At 44.6% G+C, this 26,450-nt stretch overlaps 1 protein-coding gene across 10 annotated transcripts in view; it reads right to left on the bottom strand.

The window, feature by feature from the left end:
* Positions 1-26,450, bottom strand: part of LOC125697421 (LIM domain containing preferred translocation partner in lipoma) — a 320,474-nt gene that overhangs the window by 213,314 nt on the left and 80,710 nt on the right. For all 10 annotated transcript variants that reach the window (XM_048954618.1, XM_048954615.1, XM_048954616.1 and 7 more), the window contains one exon: positions 17,762-17,826. The gene's annotated coding sequence lies outside the window, so the exon portion shown is untranslated. The remainder of the gene's footprint in view (positions 1-17,761; positions 17,827-26,450) is intronic.

Raw genomic sequence — 26,450 nt, 5'->3', positions numbered from 1 at the left:
TGAAAGGCAGGTCTGCCCCACAGGGCTGTAGAGAAAACCAGCCACGACAGGCAGGATGGACTGCGCTCCCACTGCCTGGTACTTCTCATTACCAACACCAGCCTCACCGGACACAGAAAACGCCACCAAAACACTAAAATTCACCCACCTGGCCACCTCGTCCTCTCACATCATTCAAAAATGTAACACATGACAGTAAGTCTCAGGCAACTATCTAGGCTTAAGAGCAGAAGGCAATGTGGGCACTCAGCCTTAAGAGATAAACAGGATACTTTGCTCTCTTATTATATTTAAAGATCGCTGTATCTTGCCCATTGCTACAAGCATCTTGGAGTTTTATTCTGACAAGTTTTCAGCCCCTGGTTTGCTATTTCATGCGAAGGACCATCCCACTGCACAAAGCTCCTTCAGAGCACAGGCGTTACCTCCACACTCATTCAAAACAAAAAGAAAAAGCATTAGCGAGATTATCATCACCCCTTCTGGCAGCTCCTTATTTGTCCTTAGCCACCTCACAGGCAACACGCCTTGGTCCCCTTATGGTCTGCCACGAGGCAGGGATGGGCTGAGCGATGCATAAACCAGGGCTATCTGCTCTAGCAGCCAGGCCACACAATGCTGGGACAGTTGATGACACTGTGGCATCTCATGAACGAGCTTAAAGAGCAGTTCTCTTATGGGCAGTTTGGGAATATAAGACCACACTGCAGTAACTCAGTTGCTAACTGTAGGCTGGCATGCAGCTTCATCTTGGCTACCCTCTAACACATTTGTGTCAGTGGCGGTGGGGTTTTCTAATTGTTTCCCGTTAGCCTTTTCTCTTCCTCTTTCTCCTCCTCTCATTTTCTGTCATGCATTTGCTGTCACTCGCTTTTGCTATATGTGCCTTGACAATGTTTTCAACAAGTTCCCTTTTCCTGATCTCTTCCAGCCCCAGCTCCCCAGCCTCAATTAAATTTAGCCTAACTACACAAGATCATAAAAAACGAAAATGAATAGATCTCTTTTTAACAGCCGAAGCTGAACTTCTGGGTTTGTTCTGATCTCTCCCCAACACTTTTCTTCTTTTAAGGGCATGTGATTTTGTGCCTAGGGTAAAAGGCCCCAGGCAATGCAATGCAGGGGATTGAATCCTTCTGAAAAAAAGCATGTAATGGAGAATCCACTGTTGCACTCAGTAAACTATATGGGCAAGCAATCAAGCGCCAATATTATGGATTCTCCTTTACGTCTGGCTTAAATTTAGCTAGCTCCACCTCCAAGCGCTGGATTTTGCTACACTCCTACCTCCCTTCCACACGCAGGTCCTCACAGAACGCATCCAGGTCTTTGATGAAATCAAATCACAACATTTAAATTAAGTATCAATTAAACTCACTGGTTAGAACAGACTTCTCTTGATTCACTCCTATATATTTACTCTGAACTCTCTTCAATTTTTCAGCAACCTTTAGGGAGGTGATGGATGCTACCATTTGACCATTTTCTCAAGAGTGGAAACTTATCATGGGAAGAGTAATAGGATGAATAACATCAAAGACAAGAACTATACCAACTTCAGCTGCGGCTGCCTGAGGTTCTGTTATCCTTCCTTCCTTGGAAGCATTAGTCATTGCCTACTTTTGGAGGTAGAGTATCAGACCAAACTAACCATGATAAATAACATTAAGAGCAAAGAGTAGAATCACACTGCGTAAATAAAGAAAACCCATGTGCTCTGATTCTATCATTAGGATAATCTTAATGCCTTAAGTCCAGAAAAATCCCAACCATAAAGGAACACATGACAGCAGAGGAACTGGAGTCCCATGACAAAACTGCACCATCTAAAAATCATCAGACTAGGAATTTCAATAGAAGATAACACCAGAAAGTAATAAAAGCCTGACAAGTCTGTTGGGTTTTTTTGTTTGTTTTTAAAGACGTGCAAAAGTACTTGGGTTATTTTGCTTTTAATCACAGGATGTCACTCACCTTTGAGAAGCAAAGGTAACACAAAGAGGCTCCCAAGTCAATTTAGCCTCATATCAGAAACAATGAAAGGGTAGAGTACCCATTTGTCTATCTAAAGTTGTTAGTACATTCATCTCTGAGACAGGCTTTTCCATGATTAGATTGTACCCAAATAAATCTTCATTTCATTTTCATATTCATAACACGGACGAAATACTCCTTGGATGTTGATGGACTTTGCCAAGACAGAAGAATTTGTCCCCGAGTTAATTAAGCTAATGCTTCATAGTGGGTAGCAACAGTGCTTAACATAAAACGAGCAACAACAGTCTGTTCTTCCAGACAGTCTGCTCTGTCTTCAATCCTACTTTTTCCTAATCCACTAGCTTGGTTCAGATTCTCTGTACCCCCCATGCAGTTACCATCAGCCTGAAGGCCACAGGGCTGACAAGATACAGAGATTTTTTTTGCAGACACAGAGTGCAGCTGGAAGCCCTCCAGTATCTTCTCTCTGGTACTATTAGGGACAGAACCAAGACACCTTCCCGGGATAGAGAGAGCTCATCTCATGGATTAAAAGAGCCATGCGTAGAAAGGCAGGCTGTCATCTCCCCACTCTCCTTTCTCTTCTGTCAACACAACAGGACTTGAAGAGACTTCACTTCATTTTCCAGCTGAGTTCTCATACTAAACCAAGGGGACACACTTCCTGAGGCAAAACCGTGCCACGTTTTGCCCCTTTTGGTGAGAGATGCAATCCAAAAAAAGTGGATGTTTCTAACTTAGGCTTGTCTTTTTTTCTTTTCTTCCTGAAATTCCCACAAGCAGGGCCCAAATGCTGTGCTAAATTACAGTTCTTTGCTTTGTCCTTATCACCTCCACTTCACTAATTAGCCCAAAGCAGTAATTGAGGCTGACCAGAGAGATTTGCTCTTTATAAATTCCTAAAGCTGCTTGTTTCCCTTGGCATCATTCCACTTTGAACGTTAAGTGAATTTATTTCTCCACTTAGGACCAGTGATCTCTAGCCATGAAGCTTTCCGGCTTCTTGTGGCCTCCAAAAGAGGATATAATGTCAAAATTCTGGTCTCATTAGAGGTCTTTAACCAAACAAAGGAAGCACCATAGCTACTTACAAACTCAGCCCAAGGTCTCTTGGGATGTCTTTCCCATATGGAACTATTTATCTTCATCAATTTTACATCATAGGGGAAATTATGTGATTTGGGGAAACCATGATCCCTTCTAAACTCCCCTAATTCTTGCTGATCTGCACAACATCTCTCAAAATTTAAGACCTACAATATTAACCAGCCCCAAGAAGCTCCACTCCTCCCTCAGAACCTCCCAGCAGCAAACTGACTCGGGTCCTCAGACATCGCATCAGCAACCAGGAGAACCTCAAAGCCACAAGAAAACTCCCAGCACTGGGATTGTTGTACGAGGTTGAACTGACCTGGAGCAGCTAAGAGATGGCTGAGCCCAGTGATTGCCTTCTTCATTATACGTAAAGACTTAATGCACACAGACTCCAACCCCTCATGGCAGACACTCCCTGAGACTAAGCTTCTTTGCTCACATACATTTTGCACCACTTCTGGATGTTTGTTGATGTTTTGCACTGCCATTTACAGCAGGTATCAGCTGAAGTAAATTTAAACCTTTCTCTCCCCCCAGCACTGGAGTTTCTTCCAATTGCTTGGATCAGACTGAGTTTTGTATCTTCAGCTCAAATTCCTCAAAATAAAATGAAATCAAAATAAATTGAAGTCTCTACTTCAGTTAAATAGGGCTGAAAGCATTCACCAGCTTCCTGCTGTGGGACATCACTAATGTAATCAGAGGAATTAAAGGTGAAAGAAACCCAGTTACAGCACTGTCTGCACTAAATTATTCCTCAAATCATATAATCTAGTATCATCTCACTCTGGTTTAACAGCTTCAATCCATTTTCATGGGATCTTTCAGAATACCAGATTGAAATTCAGAGTCCTCCCTGCTTTGAGCAAAGGTTTGGCCCAGATGACCTCTGGTGATCCCTTCCAAAATCAATTATCAACAATTTTAAGACCCAAGACTTGCAGCAACGGCTTTATCTGAACTCAAAAGGGTTTGCAGCAATACAACTTTTTCTAGCACAGCCGCACCCAAGCTTCATTTTCTGCTAGCAGATCCACAGTAGCTGGGGATTCGATTTTTGCTTTACATACTAAGTCACTACAACTTTTACACTATGAAGCAGACATAACAGGAAGACAGCAAGTCCATGGTGGGGATGGCAAGAGATCTGCTGGAAGGATTATTTCTACTGTGCTGCTTGCTGCAGGTTGAAATCAGCAGAGACCAACCCCACACCGCTTTCCATCTTACCCCAAAATCCTGTTGCTGGGGCAGGGTTGGCATCAACTGAAAACTTCCCCTTTTTTTAAGTTTCTTTCGGTTTATTTCTGTCACATCAGTGGGAAAGGTAGAAGGGCAAACTAAACATAAAACTTCTTTTCTTTCCCAATATAATTGCATTAGTAGTTTTGGGATTAGATGCAGTCTATTTGAATTTGACTGCCGCTGCAAAACACGCACATAAAAGCTGATGAGCAAGATCTTCCTTTTACAGCCATGTCACATCCTGGTGTTGGATGATAAACTAGGCTCTAAAAACCTAATAAATTGAACTTGACTGGCCCATGTGCATTGAAACAAAGAGATGGTACTGACTCCCTGGAGATACATAGATCTATCTAATCTAATACAACTCTAATGACCACATTACAATTTCACGAGAGAGCAGCTGATTCCTGACTCCTGTGGAATGAGGCAGTCCTCAGCAACTCCAAACACAATTATATTGGACAAAATATTAATCCAAGGCCTCAGCTACCTGTGGTCACAACAAACCCCAAGGCAATAGCAGTGGAGGAGGCAGGCCTGGCGACCAGTCCAAAATGCTTACTCAAATACACAAAGTTTGTGGTTGAACCTTCAGAGCTGAGCCAAGAGGCAGCCCCAAGCTAGCAAAAGTTCTTCCAGTTCTCGAGCTTTTCTTCCTGATAACATGACCTACATGTTTGTGAGGGTGTTGCTGCACCACAAAGGAAAGTTTGAGATGGATGCTTGAGGATTTCATGTACAAGAGAGGAAATATATTAATAGGGACAGCAAAAGAACAGGCAGAATGATGCAGAGAGGTTATTTTTGGGAGTCTCAGACCATGAGCTCCCTTACAGAAATACTGTTTTCCTGCACATCGTTTATTCTCAAGATCCTTCTGCCAAAAAAAAGTCAGCAAGGCACTGCCAAACAATATGGAGCGCACCCAGCCAGTGGGCACACAATGGAATCAGGCCTATCAAAAAGATTCCACATACGAAAAAAGATACCAGGATAACATAAAGACGGCAAGGTTAAAGCTTTCAGAGCAAATCCAGGCTGTTTGGATGCTGATGCTGCCTGTAAACAAGAAGGAACAGTGCAGAACTGACATTCAGCTCAGCAGTGAGATATCAACAGGACCCCAGTGGGACCAAATGGGACCGTGGCAGCATATTGACACACAGATAATTGTATTAGCTTTACAGAGAGCTGTGTGTTTATGTCTCCGCCTGGGGATAAACAGCAGGGATCTGAGCCCAGTAGAGAGGGGAAACTGATATAAAATGAACATGGCAACAGAGCAGGGCTTGAGGCGCAACCCAGCAAGGCTATGTGGGTGCAGGTAAGCTGTGATTTATGGCAGGCTCCCTGCACTGCATTTCTCTTATAAAATGGATGCGACTGCAGGAAAAGTCAACTGCTACCAACCCTGGAAGAGCACAAATCTGCAGCTTGCAATCTACAACCCAAGCTGTCAGGAGGGTTTCTGTGAATGGGAGAGGAGCTGCAGCCCAGAATATGGGCACAGCAGAGGTCACGTTCAAGAGGGACACGAGTGCAGAGCCAATGCCACAGCCAACCTTCTTCTGGGCCAACCTCAAGGGGCCAGTAATAGAAGCCAGACTTCAAAACTGTTAACCCTAAAAATCAGTTAATGAGCAGGAACTGTGTCCAGGAGCAAAATCTTTAATCCCGGGCTTCTTTCCCTCCTGCCTGATCCACTTAACCTTTCCTGACCAGACTCCAAGCTGTCCTGAAGTCACAGATTCCATTATAACAAATCCTCGGATGTTTTCTCCTCGCCCCTGAGCACTGCATCAACCTGTGCCTCATTTTTGGCAGCTTGGCCTGTGGCACCTTGCAAATAATAAGGGGAAATAGCCTTTTTCCTATGAAAAATCCTAGATCCTAATATACGGAAGAGTGATTGCTGCCAGATGGCTGGGAACTGATGCTGCAGAGAGACTGCTAATGGAAGCAAGACAGTTGAGTGCCTGAAAATGGTAGAAAAAGAAGTACACACACTCCTTTGCACAAAAGGTCAGAAAAAGAGTATGTTTTTCTAAGTTTCACAACAACAGGTGATTTGACATTCTCAAGACACCAGCACCCTAATGTATTCCTGTCTCCCTTTTGCAACACAAAGGGAAACTAAAGCATCAAAGTGCATTCTTCTTTAAGAAACCGACAGCCCACAGTACTCTCAAGAAAGAGCAAGCATCTCTGCTGGCTGTTGAGTCCTGCTTTTAGATAAAGCTTGACTTACCAGTAGATTCATGTCATAGCTCTGTCCTTGAAAATTTCCAAAATGGAGAATCAACTCTAGCAACTTGTTCACACACGCTGCACTACTTTCCAAGTGAACACACTTTTTCCAGCTCTCCAGCTGAATCTCCTGATCCACTGTGTACATCTCTGGCACTTTATTTTGTCATTTGGACAGAAGTGTCTGGCTCTGACAGGGTTCTCCTAAAGTAATGCAACATGCACTCTGCTTATTTGTAACGATGGTGCACACTAGACTTGAATTTGACACAGCATTCACAGTATAGTGCAAAGTGCACTGTCCTTTCAAAGAAAGATACCACATAGTAGAATCAAAGGTATTTTTTGAGATGATGCACAAATCTGTGAAGCTCCTGACTGTCCATGGACACATGGATAGGAGAAGAAGTGAAGTGATGTGAGCTACCTTGTGCTATTTGCAGTAAGCACAACGTACAGCTATTTGAGAAGATGGCTCTTCAAAGAGGGATGTTCTGGAACCATGGGGAAATGAGTCAAGAAGAATATTAAGAACAGAGGCAAGTGTGCCGACACTTTGGAGCACACCAAGATAAGATGCTCTTTTACTAACTGGAGGGCATTAGTTCTGCTCTGAATAGAAAGTGGTGACTGAAGACAAGTGCTTGGTATTTGACTTTCGATTCTTCTTTCAAACTCTTCAAACTACTGAGCACCAACTAAGTAAACCTGCTCTTCCACATTAACTCAGTGCTTGCTCACTCAAGAACTGCCATGCAAAAAGCTCTAGGAGAGAATTCCCCAGCTGGCCCAATCCACACAGCTAGCAGTGAAGCTGACTAACTCGGCCAGGCAGCCACTCTGGCCTTGCAGTGTTGCTGAGCGAGTGCATCATCTCAAAAAGGTACCTCCAGTAGCTCCACCACCATGCCATTGGTGCTGTCTGGTTTTAGACAACCACATCAATCCTTTGTTCCTTTTCCCAGAAATCAGCATGACGCCTTGTTGTGACAAAAGTATTGAAACTGGTCTGGCCATATTGGTTCCCTAGGATGAAATGGCTCAAACTTGAGTCCTAAGAAAACATTCCAGTGCTTCTCTAAGTTCACTGTGCCTTCTCAGTGGGCATGGAAATAAGGAAGCAGATTGTGACCACGGGGTATTTTTGGAAGAAAGGAAGAAGCAAACACCTTAACCATTCCACAAGGACCTTCAACCCCACCAGCCCCTCAGAGTGCCTCATTACCTCCTGCAGAGCTCACAAACATGATGAGCTGCATAAGCATGGCTCTGTCAGCTGGAAAAAGCACACTCAGCTGCACAGGACCAGAATCTGTGCAAAGCATGGCTTGTAGTGTATCTATCGCCACTCTTTGCTCCCGCAAGTCCATCCTCATATACTGCAAAATATCTAAGACAAAAGAGAGGATAGCCACAAGAAACCACTTTTGATATTAAAATTATTGCATGTTTCTTTTCTTGGCATCTTGTGGGAGAGAAGATCCAAGCCTCTCGTGATGGACTCTCGGAGGGGCTACGGAGACCGAACAACGCAGCTGAGGCACCTGAGCTGTGTGCACATCCCCAAAGCTTTCTTGTTTTTGAGTTAGAAACTGCTGCCTCAGGTCATAAAAACACTGTGTTTTGCAATTGTATTGATATGTTCCTGGCACAGAAAAAGAAAATAAACTGTAAATGCAACCAATAAGGAAACTTGAGCTGCTCTTTGTTTCTGTACGGCTTAAAATGCTAAAGAGAAAACCTAAGCAGCAAAGAAAATTGATCCATGGAAAGATGCAGTATGGTAGAACCAGTAAACAGATAGTATTTTGAAATTAGCTTGAGCTTACGCAGGCATAACCTATGGCTTTGGAGTTTCTACGTTGCTGTCATCAGGTCTCCTGCAATGACAGTGCTGGAGACATCCCCCTGAAGAAGCACTACTAAGCAAGTCCCTTTTTAAAGCAAGTGACCTCAGAGCCATTCTGGAGAAGAACCATCAGGGACCAGCTTCACCTGCTCTCTCTGCCAAAGCTGTGCCCTTTCTTCTCTGCAGCCTCCTCTAAAATTCATCACTCTCCTGACTTCCAATTGAAGTTATGATTTAATGGCTCAACACAATATATTTAATGGTGCAAGGAATATAAATGCACACACAAAGATGTGCGTACACATGTGCACAAGGATGGCTGTTTGTGTGGGGTTTTTTGATGCTATATCACTTACTCAGGAAACTGTGAAAGGGAAGGAGAATAAGGAGAGAAACCAACAGTTGCTCACATGGATCAACACTTCCAGGCTCTCTCTTTTGCAGCTCATCTCACTCATACTTGTGGTTTCAACATGTGATTCACATTAGGCCCCTCTGCTCGCCATTTGATGGTTCTGCTCAACAGATGTGAATTTATTTAGTCACAGAGCCTGCTCTTTACACTGCCTCTTTGTAGAACAGATGGGCTTTTTTCTCTTTTCCATTCCTGTTCAGCAATATTCAGATAATGCTCGTACTCCATGCACTGGTTTTCTTGATGGTTTTGTATATGTAAAGGTACAACATGCAAACACAGACATGATCTCACACAGGCAGTAAGGATACGTGGCAAGAGGCAAAAACAGTGATGGGCAATACCAAACTGCAGCTCTAGCATCACCCAGGGAAGCCCAAGACCACAGGGATCTGAGTTCAATCCCATACCTTCAGGAAAATCAGTGATGCACAGTTTACCTAGAAGGGTCCAGAAGACACAGCTCCTCCAATGGTCCATCCCAAAGCACAGCTCCCCAGCGAAAGCGCTGGCAGAAGGGAGAGCTGAAGGGGAAGCTCCTGAAACATTCATGGGGACATAAAACCATGTGCATCTCCTGGGACTCTGCAGCATGGTGAAATAGCCTGGAAAAGCCATTCGCTCCCTGTGTGGGCATTCTTCTTGCTGCACTGAGAGTGCCTTTGGCACTGGATGAAGCAGAACTGCACAAAGGCCCTCTCAGAGCAGAATAAGACTGCCCACATGAGAAGTACGCTCGGAATAGCTATTGCACTTCAAATTCACACCCTGGCTTTGTTTTGCAACGCTTCCCCTGTGCAGAAAGGCCCTAGGCATCAGATTCAATTTCTCCCTGTATCATCAAGAGCTGAGGACTGCTTCCATCTGCGAGCAGGACACGGCCCATGAGAGGCCAAAGTACGATCCACCATTCCTTCATGCTCACCTGTATGTGGATGTGGATGTGCCTCAATACTGCTTTAATAACTGAACCCTGATGATTTCATCCCAGCAAGCTGCCTTGCTTGAGGGTAAATGATCTCTGCCTTACCACAGAAATCAAGCACAGGATGTGCATGCAGGGCACACACAAATGGCATGCCCACACCTGTGCATGGATTTAATTCCTTTCCAAAGACCGCAGTCCCATCCCTTGGCCACAGCTTCGCCCTTCATGCATTGCCCACCTGTTTCAAAGATGACCTCAGTTTCCCAGAGAAGCTACTTGGGACATGTATAAACATGTGCAGGAAAAAAAAAAAAAAAAAAGAAAAAAAAAAAGAAAAAAAAGAGTTTAAGCTGTGTTGTTTGGTTTTTTTTTTTCTGGAGAATGAGACTGCAGGTTTCAGAAGGGAAGCAAAAGTGGAATTCTGCACTTGAAAGGCACCCAGGGCACAGCCATTAACACCCCTCCCTGTGGGGCCTAAAGCTAAGCATTTACAAGTGCAAGAAGTATGAATAGCTTTCATTTTAGGGGCAGTGGGCTTACAACCAGGCACCTTTAAAGACCAGAAGGTATTAGGCAGTTAAATATTTCCAACAGGAGAAGACCAATACAGAGAAGAACAGCTGAGCCCTTGCAGGACGACAGGCACTCCAGCTACAAGGCAACTCGTGAGGTATAATTTTCATTCCTATTAATGACCGTGCTATCCAAATACTGTGGATGGATCACACAGCAGCATTTCACTTCTGTGCATCTTAAGAAAAAAAGCAACAAAGCAAAAACAGTGAAAGAGGGACCTTCATGAGCATGAAACAGATTTGTGCATCCAATTCTCAGAGGCTGCTTTCCTAGCCTTCATTATGAGCCTCCAATAACTTTCTCTGATAAGCAAAACCACGTACTTGCTTTATTCCACTCAAACAAAACCAAACCAGACCCACTTTGCCCCACCTACAGAGCTCGGGCAGGACCAAGTGGTGTGACATGCTAGTAAGCATGGTGAGAATGGGTTGATGAATGAACTAACTGATCTTAGCGGCCTTTTCTAACTTAAATGATTCTATGATCTTCCTATGTGCCACTCTCCTCCAGCATCTTCCCTTCCCTGCCACCTCCACTTCCTTAAGCCCCTTCTTTACAACCTGAAGCAAAGAGATGAGCGATGGAGATGTATGTTTGCAGGGCAGGGTAAGAACTAATGGGGAATGGAGCTAACTCAGCTGGCAAGGACTCATGATGGAAAGCAGTGAGCTGTTCTGAAGTAAATTAAGAAAACATTTTGAATGCTCTCCTAAAATGGAACAAATAGGTCCAACACTCCAACAAAAGGGGATTTTTTGTATCTCTGAATGATAGTGCTCCATTTCTATGCCCTGCGGCTGCTTTGAAAATTCAACACTATTTCTCTGAAGAATTTTCTTGGACAAGCTTTATGGGTTTGATCAGTTAACTATTTTTTAATGCTAATCCACCCCGGTGATATTTATCCTCCTTTTCCCTACATGCACAGAAGCGCAGATGCAGACAAATACTACACAAAAGCAAGCACTGCCCAGACAGACAGGAACAGTCACATCCAGTGCCAGCAACCAAACACCAACTTTGTTCTACAAGCACTCTTCTAGCAATCCAGGATCCTTTGGCCTACTATGGATATTTAGGCATCAAACATCAGTGGCCACCAGGTACTATGTCTGTGATGTGATCTGGTCACAACCATTCTCATTCAAGTGAAAAATAAAAATTATATCATTCCAGCTTTTGGAGGATAAGTGTGGCTGGAAGGCCTCAACTTCATTACTACCAAGCCCCAAAAGCCGCCCAAGTGCTTCTCCATCCTCCAGCTGAACGAAGGCACAGATATAATGATTTTCTTCAGTGCATGCAGCAAAGAGATAAACTGAACCAGGAACAGGATCAGAATCTCCTGCCTGCCATCATCTTACTGGAACTGCTCTCACCTTCCCCACAGACTCAGCTTTACAACCTGAGTGTGATGCTGAGCAAAACTCCATTTACAGTCTGAGCATCCAAATGTTCCCGCTAATTTAGAGCGGATCAATCCAACTGTGTACTAGGAACCTAAACCCGTATGCCATTATCTGCTGTACTAGTTGCATCACTGTGAAATCCTACTACATGCATAGCAGCTATTGCATCAAAGAGAAAGCAGAGTAAGGGGCAGTCCCTGCTCTGCAGTGCCTTTGGTCCTCGAGTTGCTATCTCTGTCTTTGGGTAGCAGATTCAGGCAGTATTTCCCGTGGCAGAGAATTACACAGGCTGATTACTCTCTGTGGAAAAGCAAAGAAATCCTGGAAGCAATTTTCTGTCTCAATTGTTCCCAGAGCAAGGGAACAATTTTTCAGCCCTCTTCCTATTTTCTGCTCAATGCCATGCAGACTCAGAGTGCAGAACTCATCTTGCTGCTGTCCTGCAAACACTTAGTCAGGTGAAGCTTCACACACAAGCAGGCCTGAAGGCTTCCACCTGCATCAGCCTTCAACTTGGCCACAAAGTCTTTACAAGTCAGAAAGAATGAAAGGAGGTAGGTGTGATAGCCAACATCTCCAGGAAATGGTCAGCCCTAGGTAGGAGCAGGCTTACTCCACAGCACCATACCTTGTGGCTCCAATACAGTTCTCAAACCCAGCTCTTTCAAAATTCATGACTAATTTTTCAAAGAAGGTCGTGAAAGAACAGCTAGAAATGAGAATCGTGAATTACAGGCAGGATCCACATGAAGGAAGAACCTTTTCTGAAACTAGAAATTTCATTAGCATGAAAAAACACTTTTGGTGGGAAAAACACAGCACTTTAAAATAAAAAAGTCTAAATGTCCATGGTTTGTTTGTTTGTTTTTAACCAAGATCTGAAAGCAGCCATGCAAAACAGCCATCCTGGGGCTGACAGTATTTCCAGTTTCCAAAACACCCACATAGGCTACAAACTCAAGAGACCAGCGTGATGCTGTGCTCAAGCACCCAGGCATATCGAGAGTCCCAAGCTACTGCATTTTGCTGCAGTTTGGCAAAAGGCTGTGGGACAGGGCTGGGAGAAACCACTGCTCTGCACCAATCCCAGCATGCTGCAGCAAGGACTCCAAACGTAGATTATTCGGCACTTTGACAACAAATGCCTTCACACATGTACCCACCCACACTCGGAATGATTCAATCAAAACCCTATTTTCCTTACAAAGGAGTTTTGATAGAAAACTTTCTATTTGCCCTAGTCAATATGGCTAAAGCATCAGTCAAAATGTTTTCTGGAATTGACACCGTTGGTGGCAGAGCAGGCAAACAAGCTCTGAGATAATCTGCCTCCAAAGGCAGGAACTGACCTTTCAGTTGCATTATTTTTCTCGTTTAAAATAAAGGTAAGTTTTAAAACAGTGTTACTTTTCTGCTGATGCTGAAGACGTGGAGCAAACGGGGCTGTGTCCCTGATACAGAATCTCATGGCCAATCTTAATATCGCTTAATTTTCAAATGAGGAATTTGGTAGTAAACAACCTTTCCGTTGTACACAAACATTTTTAATTTCATGCCCTGCTAATCATACATCTGTTAGAGTTCCTCTTCCATCCATTGCTGTAGCGATAATAAAAGAAAAAACTCGTGCTACAAATGTGTTTTGCCTAAAATGAAAACTGCATAATAATCGATTTCCTTCAACAGGGTGAGGGAGAGCAGCAAGAAGCAGAACTCAGCCAACAAAGGTGACAGCGATACGGTTTCATGCCAACTGGTGGCCCCATTCCCCAACTGAGAGGGGGGTTACCACATTTCATAGGAGTGGTTGCTGTGGCGGCAGTGCCCGTTTGATTTTGAGCCTTTTCTGAACTGCTGATACATGACTTTCACCTTTTCTAGATTGCTCCTATGCCCATAGCCATGTTGAGCCAACTCCAGGTCAGAAATGCTGCCCCTATGGGAGTTACACAATGAAAGAGTACTTGGTGTCCCAGGCAACACGACACAAAGATATAGGGGCAGAAGCACAGGGCTCTGCTATGTCTGGACAGCCTCCAGCTCTCCTACCAGCATCCCCTCCCAAGGGTGATTTCTAAAGCACAGTTATCTACATAAACTCCCCCTTACTGTCATCAAGAAACACAGTTGTTTGAGTAATCTTCACTACTGCACCCCACGTGCATGTTACAGACATATATCACAATCAAAGCATCCCAACCTCCTGGGCACAGCAGGTTTGGGGCAGCCATTGGGAAACATGGTGAGGGGATCCAAATCTGCCTGTATCACCTGCAGGACTAGATGACCACAGTCAGCATCAGAACACATACTGATACATCTTACCACCAATATGCAAAAGCTCTGGGTTTCTCAGACCTCTAATCAAAGTGCATTCAATCAAATAACCCTACCAGAATTACCAGTGAAAAGGGATGGGAAGGAATAAAAAAGACTTTGTTGAGCAAAAGTACTCCGAGACACATTTGATGTAATAGTCATATGATTAACAAACTGTCATATCAAAGTTTTCTGCAAAGTAGGAACACTCTGACAGTTCATATTTTAAAAACTGACATTTTGATTCATTACTGTAAATAGCACTCTGTACTAAATATTGTGACAAGGCATACAGTGTATTTTTTGAGCTCTGTAACATTTAGGAAGTACTGGGATTTTGGAGAAAAAAAAAAAAAGAAAAAAGGAAAAAAACCACGTGGAATATCAAATGCAGTTAAAGAAGAACTCCAAGAACGCTTCTAGAGGAGAGGATCATTTCTTTTGAGATAACCTATGTCCCTGCCACCATCTCAAGCACTGCTGGGAACTTGGCCCGCAAGGATCTTAATGTACTGTTTGCATAATAAAATAGGGAATTGTCTCACGGAACAAAAGAGCTATAAGAAAAGTGGCTGCATTAAATAATGTCAAATTACTCAATAGCAAATCATCCCAAAGCTGGCATAAGGAAAAGAACACTAAAAGGAGCTGCACTGCCACTCAGACTATCTGTGAGCGCAGGATGACAAGCAAAACAAAGCTATGTTCAAATGACTGCCCAAATGCGCATCTTACTCATCCCATCAGTCTCTACAGGTTTTGCCCCTTCCTTCATCCACATCTCTCGTGCCAGGTGAGAATATGGGCAAAAATGAGGTAAGGGGACACAGCTCATGGGTCCCTTCCCTGACTGTCCAGCACGACCAGCAACAGCATGCTGGGTGCATGAGCAATGCAAACGCTTTGCATTTCATCAAAAGTAAGACAGGTGATGGAGAAATGAAAAGCAAGCCCCAGCTAATGACAAATGGCCTGCCAGAGCAGCAGGAGAAAACCTGAAGCTGCCTAGCCCGTTTGCAAGATGCTCAGGTGTTATTAGGACTGCAGTCGAGGGCTTTAGAAAGAAAAATGGTTACCATTACCATTACTTACAGCTGGCTGCAAGTGGAGCTCTGGGCTCGGTCTACTGTGAAAGAATGGATATGCTGTCATAAACAGCAGAGAGCCCGGACTGGGCCATGGCAGAGAAGTCATGCGCACTGAAGATGGATCACAATGCTGCTTTAACATGGAGCTACTCCAGCACAGCCTGCCTTTCCCCAGGAGCAGCCACATACCACTCATATGCTGGAAATCTTGTGGATGGGTATGCATGCCAGCAAGTGTGGTAGTAGTAGTGGTCTAGCCAGACATCCAAAGCATATTGGCACTGCTATAATTTGTCCATTCACCAATATGTTTTCCTAAAAACACCCATATGCTTTTCCTGTAGTTCCCATATGCTTTTGCAAAGAGAAACAAAAACATTTTGTTAGTTGCGAGCGATTGATCGCCGCATATTTTGCAGAAGTCAAATAGAAAAACAACAACAAAAGTGCAGTCAGCTGCTTCCCCCTCCCTTTCCTCTCTGTTCATGGAGGGAACTGTGAAGAGCAGGAAAAATTCAGCCCACAGCAAAACACACAGCTCATTTTTTTGCACTGCAAGATATTCTAGGAATTACAGGAGGAATCTTCATTAAAAACAAGCTATCAAAGATCTGGCAGCCGGTGGCATTCCAGACAGTAATTCAGTGTTGGGTGTTTGTCTGCTAGCTCAGGTCCTTGTGGAGGGAGCCCGGCACATTAGGTAACAGCCCACAGGAATCCAGGCTCCTGGAGCAGCACGTTAACCCAGCCTGGGGAATGCTGCCGTAAGGAGGTTACAGCCTTTCTCATCCTAATTCGATGCCAAATCTATCGCTGAGCCCCCCCCGCCACGTGCTTCCATGCTGCCAATATAAACCCCAAGGCAGCGAGCGGGCAGGAGGCTGGGTTCAGCCCGGAGCAGGAGTGTGGGTGTACAAGTATGTGTGTGTGTCAGGGCTGGAGCGTGTGGGAACCTGGCCTCTGTGCTCAGACTCATTAGGAAACGCGGTGGACCCGAGGCCAGCGTTCAAAGAGAGAAACATTTCTCTGGAGATAGATTAGCGTATGTTCTTCTTTACATAAATAAAACTAAAGAGAGAATCGTAACGCGGACAAATCAATTAACTTCTGAAACACCGAGGGCACCGAATGTAACAGCAGAGGAGATGGGAACAGCTTCATTACAGAGACACTGAAACACTGCACAGCCTTTCTTCCTTGGAAAAGAAATTCAGTTGTTGCTGCATGAAGTTCTGATTTTAGCCTTGTTTTCCTCCGTTGCTACCTGAACATCACTGCTTCCTTACCGAAATGGCCACAGACATACCTACATATTGATACAACCCCAGGCAAGGAGAGAAGAGCTTAGGAACATCTTTGAAGACTGTGAAGATACCTGGGGGCAGATGCCCAAGGACTACTGCAGTGCTCGACCCTGCAGCATAAGCCTTTTATAGGGTGGAGTTTGAGGCTGACCTTTTTTTACAGGACACCTTTCTACCAGCATAAAGACATTCAGTGATGCAATCCAATGCTCTCAATTTGCTCAAGCAAATTTAACCAGAAACGTTCTTCCCAAAGTTAGGGTTTCCTACAGTGATCTAATCTCTCACAAAGCCTAATGAGAGGCTGGATGTAACAGGCCAAGAGCCCAATTTTCCACTGGAACAAAGCTGAAAAAACAGTCAAGAGAAGAGAAATCAATCTCTTCAACAGGGTACACAGTAAAGAAAAAAACAACACAATTTGTCAGAGACAGCCTGCTTGGCAAGATTCATTTTATGATATGTTTTTATTCCAAGAGGAGTTGTGAGCACCTGAATGTCTGACTTCACAATTCACAAATATATTAATGCCGTTCCTTAAGCTTTCAGTAGAGAGCAAACCTAATGCCATCTCATTTAGTCAACAGTTTATAAGGGTGGGTCTCTCCCTAGATTTCTTATTTACAGCAACACATTGGGACAGTCTATTAAACTTAGTGGGGAAAGCTGCCGCAGAGAGAGTGAGAAAAGCAGAAGTGTTGCCATTAATCTTCAATAACCCAGCAATTGGGAAGACCAGGCCTTGAACCGAATTCTGTTCTCTTGCTATTAATCTCCTGTCCTCTGCTTATTAATCCTTTGTCTGTCTTCTTCCTTCAACATTTATTAATGCCCCCAACTGTTCACAGTAAACAGGATGCTGAGATCTCATCTCTAGCTGGCCATAATTTACAAGAGAGAAAAAAAGTAACAACAACAAAAAAAAAAAGCAAGAGGGTGAAAAGAAGAAGGAAGGATGTGGATTGCTTATTGAAAGGGCAGAATGACAGGACACTACCATTTAATGACACAGCAGGGTAAAGAAGAAGCACCACTGATCCGACCTGAAGGTTCACCCTCACTATGATTTAATCATCGCATCACAGGTCCAGACCTGGACCTAGAAACAGTACAACCATCTCGAGTCTCTTGGTACCACGGCCCCCACCACCACAGGCTCTGGAGTATTGCCTGTCATTTGCTGAATGACCAGATCACACCTGGCAAATGCAGCCTGAGGGTCTTCACGCCCTGCCCAAACTCAGCAGCTTGCAAAGGCCCCGAGATGCGACCCACTCCTCACCTGGAAGCACAGCAGCCCCGTCAGGCACCGAGACAGACGTACGGACAGCTTCTTCCAAGGGACCTCTGCAGATGGAAACAGAAAGGTCAGAATTAAACTTTGCAGAAAGTAAAGCAAGCTGGCAGTGACACCTCAAAAAGAAAACAACCCTAGAAGGGCCCGTAAGCCAGCCACCCTCCCTTGCATTGCGGGACTGCACATCACAACTATTTTTCCTCTGATACAACTCTGTGTCAGTCTGTCCCAGGTTTGATCCATATAAGGGCTTTTCACACATTAAAACAAATCAAGTGCCTGGTGAGAGGCACTGAGGTGAGGGCTCCAGGTAACACCATCTCTTTCAAAGCCTGGCCAGATGTGCTTCTGCCTGCTGTGCTTCAAGGGCCTCTTCTTCCTGCTACAGTCAATGTGACTCACCCACTGTGCTGCCTGTGCTGTGTGGGCACCCCTACAAGAGCTAAAGTGGAGGTGGGATGCACTGAACACACATCAGTTGTGGCCAAATCGTGGTTTCCTCTGGGTGCCTCCAAAGCAAAAGGGAAAAGTCAGGTTTTCCAGGTAACCACTCGCTGTGCTTAACCAGCAGCCTTTCATACTTCCAGTATCTTGATAGATACTCTTGTGTTTGCCATTTCCTTTCATCTCCATCCCAGATGGAAATATTGGCAACGGTCAGCGATGACCCAGTGGACTTCTGCCCCTCTCCCCATTGCCACAGGGAACCAGAGCAGCTCCTGCCTGCCCCCATGCTCCCAAACCTGCCCTGTCCTTGCAGCAGAGCCAGGTCTAGCTGGGAGCAGTTTCACTCTCCTGGGCAGCTGGACAAAGGGGAGCAAGGGATGAAGAACAGCAGCGGCTGCTTCAGACCCTCCTGAAGCCAATGGAAATCCACTGAGGAGCTGCTTCCTCTGACACTGCCTATTCCTTTCATATTTGCCATGACAAATAATTCATGTTAACATTTTTTCAAGCGCTGTAACCCCGTATCAAGTAACAGCAAAGAGACAGACAGGTGTCCTGACCACAGAGGCAGCATATGTGAACAGTTTGGAATTTACCATTATTATTTCATAAAGGGGGAAACAAATCCCACGGACTTTTCTGTGCATGATACATTTTCTGCTCTGTTTGATGTTGCTTTCAGGCTGAAGACTTCAAATAGCTAACCCTAACCTATGCCTCAAGCCTGCTTTAAACTAATGCCCCTTATGTGACCAGAAATGAATGCATGGTGAATCACTAACCCCACACACAGCGGGCTGATGAGCGGTGGCCCATGCCTCCCATGCCTCCCAAGCACTGCATGGCCATGAACACATTGAGATAATTCAGCCTGGTAATTCAGCACGACCAGTTCTGTGTTTCTGGAGCTCGAAAGCACAAGCTCCAAGCCAACTGCCCAGCCACACAAATTCAGAGCAGAGAAAAACTTAACTACTGGGGTTTTCTGCAAAGCACACACACATAACCTGCAGAGGCTGCACTTCCACTCTCTGCCTACCTTTGGGAGATGCTTAAAAGAAGCTGCATTTTAATTACTAGTCCAATCAAGGGAATCTAAACTTGACAGCAAGGGAAAGGGCGAACCCAAAGTTACAGATGTGGGTGTATATGCGGCCCGGCTCTTTGCTTCTTTGCTGACATTCCGGCTTTCAGAAATTAAATTAAAACCACACTTAACTTCAGAGAGACTGCAACTTGCATCTACAGTGCTGCAGAAACCTCAGTTGAGAGAACTCCACTGAAATCGATGGAGTCATTCAGATTTTCTCTGGTTGCAGACCTATAGGCCAATAAACATTAGCGTTCATCCAACCTCCAGCTAAATATTGCCTACTAGAAGACCATTATCTTTGTCATTGATTTGGATAACTTATTTAAAGCACGCTTGAAGACGCATTAGCATCTTTGGGTTTTGGTGGTTGTATTTGTAGGGTTAAGCCCCGGCAGGTATTAAACACTTGAAAACAGCATGTTAACAGTTTACAAACAGAGCTGGAGATATAAGTTTGTTTTCTGTTTTTCATTGGGAAATTGGTAAAATGAAAGAAGCAAAGAAAATATATATTAAAAAAAAAAAAAAAAAAAAGAAAATGAGCTGTGTGCACCCACTGAAAAAAAAACCATCCAAGTTATTTGACAGATACTAAGTTAAGATGAAATACAGGGATGAGAAGAAGAAAATCATAGCAGGGAAACCCAACCCTCCCCTCCTTTTGAGCCTTACCACATTATGTCACGCCTGGTGCACCCCAGGGAAGGGCAGTTTCACTGGCAGCAGCAGCTGGGCTTAGGTTGGGCTCCCCTCCCTTAAGCCTTCCTGAACACCTGCAGTACAGCCTCCCAGCAGCAGATGGATGCTGCCAGCACGTCTTACAGCTCTCTCCAAACGTGGATGCTACCAAACCCGCTCACCAAAGTGAATTTTTTACCCTTGGGCACAAGGCCACCCTTGTGACCGAGCTCCTGGTCAGAGTGTTGTGTTGCTATAGCTTTGCTGAAGAAGGAGAATCCTGTTGGTTTGTTTGGCTTTCAGTTGCCCTGCCCATGTTCCACTGCCAAGCATAAGATACAAGCCAAGCTTCAGACAGGGATAGGTGGAAGAGGCATTGAAACATGCTGCCCAGGGAGTCACCATCCCTGGAGGTGTTCAAGAAAAGGGCAGATGTCACAATGAGTGACATAGTCTAGAGTGGTCACTCACATGGGGAGATGGTTGGACTAGATGATCTTAGTGATCTTCCCAACATTAATGTCTATACAATTCTAGGAGTCTTGCCCAACAATCTAATGAAAAATTGTCAGGTTAAACTACAACTATGGGAAGGACAAAAATAAAAAGTATAAAATACAGTAATAGTAATATTTTGTTAAAACCAAACAGCAAATCAAAGACAGAACAAGGGATGTGGAGAAGCCGTCTCGGTCTCTGCTACTGCTTCTATGTCACAGAGCAGCTCCCAGCCACAACCAAGGCTCCGGTGCTATAAGCAAACCAGAGAAGTCTACCAACAACACACAGCACAGCACAGCACAGCACAGCCCTTCTGTACTGCTGGCTCCTGAACCCTGAGAGCAACTCATGCAGCATGGCACACAGGGAGAGGAGCCCAGCAGAGCTGCTCCCACAGCAGCAGTGGGCACATCCTTCCCTGTCTGTTGAGGACCCATCACAGCAGCTCCCTGTTTGACAACGCCTTATTTCCACCTTTCCCCACTGCTATGCAGCAGCTTCTCAGACAGACCAAAGAGAAAGTCAGGCACTGCTCAAGTAAGCACCTGGATCTACAAACAACAGATTAAATTCTCAAGCTACAAAACTATGTTTGAGCAAAAGTGCAATTGGACTCCGTGTACTTGTTACATTTCTAAATATACTCCGGTTGTCAAGACAACAAAGAGACTGATGGATCTCCAAAGCGTACTGTATCTATTTAATTGTCAGCATTTCAAACTGACTCGAGGAGGGGAAAAAAATGCTGCGTGATAAGTCTAATTGTCATGGTTACCACTGGCTAACCCCATAATAAAAATATATATATTCTAGCTGAATGTGCCAAGCCATGTGAGGAGCAGATGGGAGACATTCTCATTACTGCAACAGCCTCCACTGGAAAACTAAACTTGAGGAAGGATGCGAGAGACTTTACAGAGCTCTCAGACACAACAGATGCCGTGGGCTGCAGCTTCCCACCCGCCTGGCAGCAGCCGCTTGGGCTTTTCCTGAGCCCATGGGCTGAACCCACAGGGCTGCGGCTCCCTAACTCACCAGCATTCCTCTTTGGGGAGTCCCATCCCTCCCAATAAGGTGCTTCAGATGCTTCTTTAAAGCTGATGACAAAATGTAACATGCAACTGCCTTGGATTCGCACTCCCACTCTCAGCAGCTCGCGCTGATCCCTTCAGGCAGCCTGCAAGCATTGCTCCAACTGTTAACAAGCAGAAGAACAGCCATGGCCAGCCTTGGAGAAGAGGACCAAGCAGGAAGCAGCAGCCAGAGGTCAGGCTGGTTGATGTGACACAAGCCCCACAGGCTTTGAACCCCATTGGACAAGCACCACTACTCCTGTGCAGTCCCTCCTGAAAGAGATGCTTCATGAAAAACCCTCAGATGTTGTTTTTTACAGGGAAGACTTCCACAACAACATCTAAGGTATCTACCTGGATGTAAAATTCTTGTACAATCCTAACTTTACTTGCCTGATCAAACTCATCCAACCACACATTTTTCAATTGCATTTCTTCAATCTCAAGTCTAACTTGCAAGGGAAAGGCACAGCTTTCAAAGTCTGGCTCAAAGACAGGGCTCTGAGCACCTGATGGAGCTGTAGGTGCCCCTGTTCACTGCAGAGTTGGACCAGATGGCCTTAAAGATTCCCTTCCAACTCAAACAATTCCATGAGTCTAAGTTTCTGCCAGGCATAAAGCAATGGAAACCAACTCACATTCACCTGACCAGTGCTGATGTCAATGAATTATCGGTTTCCAACTTGTCTGAAGCTTCCCCAACCTTTGTGTTTTTTTGACAGAAACTACACTGAAGTTGAATTATCCTGAAGAATTTGCTCCAAAATGCTTACTTCTCTAGAAGCTCTGTATCTCCACTGACAGTTTCATGGAAACTAGATGGCACTGCCTAAGTCCCATTTCTAGGAGTGATCTGATTTCAAAATACTACTCAAGAAAAACACCATCTTCCAAGCCTCTCAAGCAACGGGTCTGAGTTCATGATATTCTCCTTGGAGCCTGCCCCTGCTCACTCTCAAGATGAACAATTTCTGAATTCCAAATATGAGCATCTTTGTGACAGATACCGAGCTTTCGTGCCTACCAATACCGTCACCATGCGGTTCACCATCACGTCCTGCTCCACAGAGCCGGAGATGGGTAGTGAAAATCAAAACAAAAGTAGCACAGAAGTGCTATTTCCGGGGTTTGTGCAAGAATTATTTCAAATACTACTGAAGTTTAGAGCTAAAAGGACTCCTGCACACAAAGAATCCTCATGCACAAAGGACTCAGAGGCAGCTGGTTATTACAGGGACTTGGGTACACCTAAATGGATGCAGAATCAGTATTTTGTCCCTTGGTACCTTGGTGCTTTTGAAAGTAAGCACTTCCATTAGGAACCTCAGAGAAATGATAGCCCTTCTGAAAGCTGTATCCAGAACTTAACTGAGCTGAAATCCCAAATAACCAACAGCTTAAAATCACGCTCCACTGTAATGTTGCTTGCTTCAACATTATACAGGTGCAGGAATCTAGCTTTGGCTCTCCTGTTACCGAAAGTGCTCGCCTAGGGCATGAGGCTCCTATAGTTATGGCTCTGGGACAACTATTACATTCTGTTCTAATAAAGAACATGCTCTCAGGAGCAAACTCCCCAGGATGACTCCTTTGCTTTGGCACAAATGGACTCATTTGGTTGAGATAAAAGGATGTTCCCTTGCATCATTTTCATTTGATTTTTTTTTTAATTTTTTTATTTTATTTTAAGATAGAGAAACAGTTAATTTTGCTAAATGAGTGCTCTGTTGCCATGACTTCACTGCAGACAAATACAAAGCCATCAAGATCCTTTTCTCTGGTTGTTGCTTTTTAAACAAGTATTTGATCATCTTCGTTTTCTTTCTTCTTTGCCCAGCATCCCCCAGTCAAGCAGCTACAAAGAGGTTATAGCTGCTCCCTAAGTCGGAGAGACACCACTGCACATCTTCATGCCCTCACACCGCACCTCTGCCAGATGTGCCACCGTGCCTCCTGTCAGCCTGCAGGACAGTGCTGCCCACAGCAAGAGGCAGCAAATCTCTCCAAAGGAAAGCCGAAGTCTATGGGATTAGTCCCTGAAAGGCAGAATTCCCACACTCCCACCAAGGACCGAAGGCTCCATTCTGCTCACAGGCAAGCCAGACCTGCAGCCTCAATTAAAGGCCCTTCCTGCTGCCTCAGTTTCCCAGACAGACGAAGCAGGCTGGACATACATATCGTCTGCCTCTGTGGGGTGTTGCAACATGCGCAGAGTTAATATTCATGAAGTACACTGGGGATTAACAGTATTATAGACTTCACTGAGATGAAGGTTTTTCTTTTTTTTTTTTTTTAATGTTTGCATTGAATAGACAGACTAAGTAGAAACAGCATTTGTAGCCTGCAGCCATTATCCCAGTAAATGGCTTATTACAGCACGCAGCCTACCAGCTCACCTCCATCCTGTCTCACTGAAACGCATGTAGGTGGAAGCTGCTCATTCCACTGAATTTTCCTTTTTACTGCCTCTGTCTGATGGAGACTCTTGATAGCTGGGCTCACAAGACAGGGATTAGGATATAAATACTTCAATACAAGCTTGTTCTTTGGTACCTATTTATGACGATCACAGAACAATTAATTACTTCCCATCTAAGACTAATTCCCATGTCTTCCAAAAAGGCTGGGGGGGCAAGGGGAGATTGGCTCAACATTTTCCATTTCCTGATGAGTCACAGCAGATCCACTACAATAAACTCAATACTTCAATCAGACTGTTTCTTATCAAGGTGTATTCAATACATTACTAAGATGTGGAGTGTGCTATTTTAGGGGCTAATCTCAGGCACTGTATGCATAACGCATTATCCAAACAGACCGACCCCCCCTGCACCACCGCCCCTTCCCACACGTCCCAAAATCATACAAACTCTGCAGGAGACAGTGAAGAGTTGTGCATTCGGAGTGCTGACTTTCACAACACATAGCCCTTCAATATGCAGCCCTCTCTCCCACCTCATTAGTTCATTCCCTTCCCTTTGGCAATGAAATTACTTATGTGACAGCAGCATCTGACAAGAAAACATTCGCAGACTGCACGGGTTGCAACAAGTCTGCAACGTCTTGCTTTCTTCGTTCTAGGGCCAAGAACCATACCTTTATTTTTCTGCCCCAGGGAGCCACTCTGCATCCCTGTAACAAACACTAAATTGTCCCCAGTTCCCACGCCACCCACTCACAAGCTCCCAGGCTCCATAGAGCAAGCAGGATCCACCTTGCTCAGCCTCTGAGCAGCCCCATGGCTTTTAGGGACAGCAGCAGGTGCCCTCTGGTCCTCATTAATTCCTCTACTTAACAAACGGTTAGATGTAATTTATTGTGTTGATTGGGCAATTGATCCCAGTCAGATCATTTCACTCTACAACAGGTTGTGTTCTGCACCAGCCTGATGGCAGTCAGCTGCAATGGGAACTCCTTCACCCAAGCAGAGGAGACTATGGAGAGCAGAACAACAGTCACATCTCCCAGGACTATGCACTGACCTCAATTCCCACAAGCAACACAGCTAAAAACTCCAAAACACCAACAGCTGCCTGAAAAAAAAAAAAGAAGGCTACGATAAGCCAAGGATGACAGTTGGATGAGATGAGAGGTGAGGTCTTTTCCACCACTAATGATTCTATACTAAGTGTGTTAAAGACCATAACATTCAGGTGAGCAGGACTGGGTACAGCAGACAGACAGCTGTGCTCTTCCTTGTTGAGGCACTGGTGTGCCATCATGGACATCAGCAGCTGTGAGTGCAGTCACTGCACAGACACCACCTCAAGATGATGCTGGAGCTACTTATTACCATCAGTTTTCCCCGTGGCACAACAGGGCTGTGCAAACAGTTTCTATGCAAACAGTTGCAGTGCCAGTTTCTGCCAAGCCCATGCTAATTGCAAGTGATTCCAGTTCAAATGCTCTTAAGTCAAAAAACATTTAGGTGACATGTAACCAAGGCCTCACATCTGTTACCAGCTCTCCAGCAGTGAACAAACCTGCAATCAGCTATGAAGACCTGTCAATAGCTCTTCTGTCTTCCTCCTTGGGAGTGCATTTAAATTCCAATTTGCCACCATCACAAAGGCAGAACGTTTTTGATCCTTGCAATGCTTACAGCCTGTTAAGAGCAACTGAAGTGCCAAATCAACACAAGGACACAGCCATGGATGTCCCATTAAAGTCCATTGATTCTCCCCAAGATTTAGCAGCTCATCAGGTGTCACTTTTAAAAGCATCATGGTGCAAGAAGAGACAATAATTACTTAGAAACTTCAAGGCACCCTTAAACACATTCAACCAGTTTCACACAGACTCTGTGAATGGAAGCAATATGTGGGAAGGGATCATTCCACATGGCCAGATCTGTAGGTGTAAACCACGGCAGATCTCTAGAGTAGGCTCCACTGTTCAAGGTCATCATAATCAAAGGGAGAATTTTCACTCTGATTTAAAGATTTCCATAAAACTGACTATCACTTCAGTTTGGATGCTCCCAGACCAAGCCGTAGTCTCCGCAAGATCTGCAGTGCCATTCACTTTGAGCTGCAGGTGACAAAGCAACACACAGCTGGAATTCCTGCTCACCCTATTAAGAGCACCTATGATGTTGAAGTTCTCCAGCAAGTTAGGGCTGTACTAGCCAGCATTCATTCTTAACAAGATGTGCTGGACTGTGCAGATCTCCAGGTGACAACCAGCTCCTTGGAAGAACACTTGAAACAGCAGTGCAGATCATGAGCTAATGCCATAGAAAATGCCTCAAGACAAACCAAAAACAACTTAAAAACCAACATCACGAGCAAAGACAAAATACAGGACCACATTAAGAAATATGAGCAAAAAAAATCCACCAAGTTCAAAGGAAATGTAAGTTCCCTTTTTTTTTTGGACAATG

The sequence above is a fragment of the Lagopus muta genome, chromosome 9 (genome assembly GCF_023343835.1).
Source record: "Lagopus muta isolate bLagMut1 chromosome 9, bLagMut1 primary, whole genome shotgun sequence".
Lineage (NCBI taxonomy): Eukaryota > Metazoa > Chordata > Aves > Galliformes > Phasianidae > Lagopus > Lagopus muta.
Note: the sequence above shows the minus strand (reverse complement) of the source record. Positions and strands in the feature narration are given on the sequence as shown.